This window comes from Ascaphus truei, chromosome 4, assembly GCF_040206685.1.
Source record: "Ascaphus truei isolate aAscTru1 chromosome 4, aAscTru1.hap1, whole genome shotgun sequence".
Lineage (NCBI taxonomy): Eukaryota > Metazoa > Chordata > Amphibia > Anura > Ascaphidae > Ascaphus > Ascaphus truei.
Window position 1 is genome coordinate 393886653 of NC_134486.1, and position 4253 is coordinate 393890905.

General features: G+C 46.1%; 1 long non-coding RNA gene across 1 annotated transcript in view; it reads right to left on the reverse strand.

The window, feature by feature from the left end:
• Positions 1-3186: 3186 nt before the first annotated feature.
• The window catches only part of LOC142492193 (uncharacterized), a 3542-nt gene continuing 2475 nt past the window's right edge, over positions 3187-4253 (reverse strand). Inside the window, exon 2 of the long non-coding RNA XR_012800801.1 lies at positions 3187-3465. This is a non-coding gene — a long non-coding RNA (uncharacterized LOC142492193). The remainder of the gene's footprint in view (positions 3466-4253) is intronic.

The window sequence follows — 4253 nt, forward strand, 5'->3', positions numbered from 1 at the left end:
TGCAGTTTAAAGGGACTGTTCAGTCTACATTTTATGTTCTAAAAAAAATGTGAAATGACAATTAGATTTAGCTCTTATTACACCACCCGTACCAGGCATATGATTAAGAACTTGCCTAATAAAAGTACTGTAATTACATAATTAGCACTGCTTATACTAGCAAACTTCTTCATGGTTAAATCGTAGGGGAATTACACATATAAATGGCTGCCTATATTTGGAAGGTGGGCTGCTATCCCTTTTTGAATTCCAGTCTCCCTTGCCAGCACCTCTGCCACCTTTTGTGGCACAATAAAGGTTGCCGTGACATTCACAGGAATGTCCTTACACTCCATTGCTCCACCCCATAAAGTAGCAGGAGAACCACCTACCATAAAGGTCAATTCAGAGCTGAATTAATGGCTGCTCTTAATTTAAAGACACTTCTTAATTAGGCGCCAACTCGAACCATCAGCAAATTGAGCTACACTATTGGGATCCACAATTTCCTGCACTTTGTTTTGGAAGTCATGGCTGTTATTGCTGAATGTTTCATACACAGGAGCTGCCTAGCACTGCTTGTTCTTCAGAAAAATAGACCTAGATCCAGCATAAGAAGAATTTTGAGTTAGAGAAGATATATTTAGCATGCCTCAAGTACTCAATAAGCACTTTTTCTGTTAAATTGGTCCTTCCTTTTCTTCCAGCATGTTGGCCGCTTGCTTCCTCCATCGTGATGTTGCAGGGCTAGATTTTACTAGACAGAGATGTTGCAGATTGAAGGGGGGGGGGCAAAAGTAAAATTGTATAGGACTTGTATTTGTTTCCTGAAGAACACAAGTTAAGCAGACATAGTTATTAAGTAGAAACACAAGACGTCAACATTATACATTGAAAAAAATCACTATCTTATACCTCATTATAACAGTTGTTTGCGACTCTACGTCTGGGTTTTATATCTGAAATAGTGATGGTGCAGAGCTATCTTCTTTATGACAATGCTGTTTTTGTGACTATATCTAAACTCTCAATCGGGTCCTATATTTCTTACTATATGGTTTGACAAATATATTCTCAGAACCTCTAGACATATGTAGCCCCCTCTTGGGGACTACTATTTTGGTGAAGGGGTTAATGCCTTAAGGGGTTAACTGGGTGGTTTCACTCAGGGTTCACTCCTCCTCTTTTTACCCTGTGGCCAGTGATGTCATGATAGAGAGTGCAAAGGGCATATATAGCACCAACCTTTGTTCTAGAAGTACAGTAGGTTCTATAGAGTTCTGACTGAGGGTCTTCACTGTGAACCTGTAAATGTTTGTGCGTATTAAGTTATGTCCTGTCACCGTTTGGAGTTATCAGTTAGGATTGTGCCCTTTAAGATAGCGCCTGCTAGAAGAATGGGGGCCTTAAGTTGTGGGAGAGGGATGCACTTGTTCTAGTCAAAAAGGTTTGTCCCTACTGCAGCCTGACCGCCACAGTCCTCACCGGGTTGCCGACACTGCATCCGGTATTCATATAGAACCCATCTTTCCAGTGGGTTCTCACTGTATCATAGCCTCCCTGTAAGCGGTCACCATGATATCCTATATAATGGGTCCTTAAGCAAAGTACCTCCCCAGCGTAAGAGTGAAAGCTACCAGGGAATGCAGTATTGAAGAATATGCTTTGCCACATGTTTTCTGTCATTTGCAATGTATGTCGATACCTGTGGAGCGTTATAGATGAATGGTGAATAAATCACCTCTTTGTTTTATAAAAGTTTCTGGCGCCCATATTTTTCCTATCTGCGTGTAGCCATGCTTGGCTTGGCTAACAGTCTGTCCTCCCTGACATGTAAGCCCTGGTAAGAGCAGGCAGTGTAAGGACCAATTATGGGTTTTCCCCACACAGGCAGCTCCTTGGAGTGACAGGGGAGGAGGTGGGACTAGGTTTGTGTGCTGCCCAATCCTGGGTTCAGACCTGGTATCTTCCTCCTACTGTACTAAAGGAGTTGCACCACCCAAACTTAGTAATGTCTCTACCGTTGAGAGAGATAGATGTCACACAGGGTTGCCTGAGAACTGTCCTTCCCTGTTTCTCTTCCCCTTGGGGGAGAGTGAGTGATGACCTTTCCCCTGTCCCTGCTACAGGGGCAGGGAAGAGCAAGGACAGCTGCGGGGGCCCTTGACCCGTAGTGAAGTCCAGGGACCATCCATGGTTTTGAGAGCTACAGTGAACTCCATTGGGCAGAGGCCAATTTGTTACTGTGTGAGCAGAAGGACAATAAATCTGTTCCACTTGAATATACCTCTGGCCTAGAGTGTGATCTTTCTGGGGGAGAGGTAACTGTTTCTACCGTAGCAGATCGCCTCCATTTATCTGGAGCCTGCGGCAGATGGAGGCGCTGTGTACCCAGAGATAAGTAACTATAATGTTCCCTAGAAACCAGTCCTGTTTTCCCCAACAACATCGGCACAGGCTCAGATCATCTGTGAACCAGCAGGTTTGCACCAACGTACACCGTGTAATGGCGACATCTCCCAGAAAGTGGGGGAAACAGCGTTACATGCGTATTCATACCCAGCTTGCATCTACCCAGAACCCAGCAAAGGTCAGAGAGACTGAGCACTGACAATGTGTATAGTTAATCTGATGTGACATCCTTAAGAGCCGGGTAACGAGGGTTACACATAATTTTGCATGAACAACAAATATACTAATTATTACCTAAGTGCTTTCATAAGTGTGCAAATGTATTGGTTATGTTAATATTAAGGATAGCTAGTTTTTGTCAACTGTTTTTCTGATTCAGTCAATTGTCAACTGAAGGTTATGCAGTTTGTATGCTTGTATGCAAAGGAAGTCTTATAATAATAATAATAATAATAATAATAATAATAATAATAATAATAATGTTATTTATTATACCGAATAGATGTATCATGCTTCCCCCCACCGCCATAAACACAACATACCCCATTATAACACAACATATCACAGGGTTTCCATAGGATACCATAACAGTGTTATACCACCATATAGAAGTAGCATAAACACAGTGACGCTATACATCAAGCATGTCAAACTCAAATGCTAACAAGGGCCAAATAAACAAGGTTTAAGTCTAGGTGGGCCGCAAAAAAAAACAACTTGCATTTTCATAGAAACGTAGGTTTATTTCGAAAAGTAGTGTGTGTGTGTGTGTGTGTGTGTGTGTGTGTGTGTGTGTGTGTGTGTGTGTGTGTGTGTGTGTGTGTGTGTGTGTGTGTGTGTGTGTGTGTGTGTGTGTGTGTGTGTGTGTGTTGACCTCACTAACCGAACCAAAAAAAAAAGCCAGATGTGAATGATTCTGAACACATTAACCAGTGTCAGGATGCCCCCTCTTAACAATTTCCAAAGCAGCAATCCCACCTGGGATCTGATCTGCAGTCCCTCAAGGTACTATACTGGAGGGGAGGTGTTCTCTACCTGTCTTCCGATGTCTCCCGTGTGAAACTTGAGTCAGATCTGGAAGAAAGCAGAATACTGTAGGTTATTTCGGTGTAGGTATAGTGCAGTTAAGATAAAACAGAGAGAGTGGGTGAGGGTGACAAACAGAGGGTGGGAGAGAGAGAGGGTGGGAGAGAGAGAGGGTGGGAGAGAGAGAGGGTGGGAGAGAGAGAGGGTGGGAGAGAGAGAGGGTGGGAGAGAGAGAGGGTGGGAGAGAGAGAGGGTGGGAGAGAGAGAGGGTGGGAGAGGGAGGGTGGGAGAGAGAGAGAGAGGGTGGGATAGAGGGTGGGAGAGAGAGAGAGGGTGGGAGAGAGAGTAGGAGAGAGAGAGTGTGGGGGAGAGAGAGAGAAAAGGTGGGGGAGAGGGAGAGAGAGGGTGGGGGAGTGGGAGAGAGAGGGTGGGGGAGAGAGAGAGAAGGTGGGGGAGTGGGAGAGAGAGGGTGGGGGAGTGGGAGAGAGAGGGTGGGGGAGTGGGAGAGAGAGGGTGGGGGAGTGGGAGAGAGAGGGTGGGGGAGTGGGAGAGAGAGGGTGGGGGAGTGGGAGAGAGAGGGTGGGGGAGTGGGAGAGAGAGGGTGGGGGAGTGGAGAGAGAGGGTGGGGGAGTGGGAGAGAGAGGGTGGGGGAGTGGGAGAGAGAGAGGGTGGGAGAGATAGAGAGGGTGGGAGAGAGAGAGGGTGGGAGAGAGAGAGGGTGGGAGAGGGAGGGTGGGAGAGAGAGAGAGAGGGTGGGATAGAGGGTGGGAGAGAGAGAGAGGGTGGGAGAGAGAGTAGGAGAGAGAGAGTGTGGGGGAGAGAGAGAGAGAAGGTGA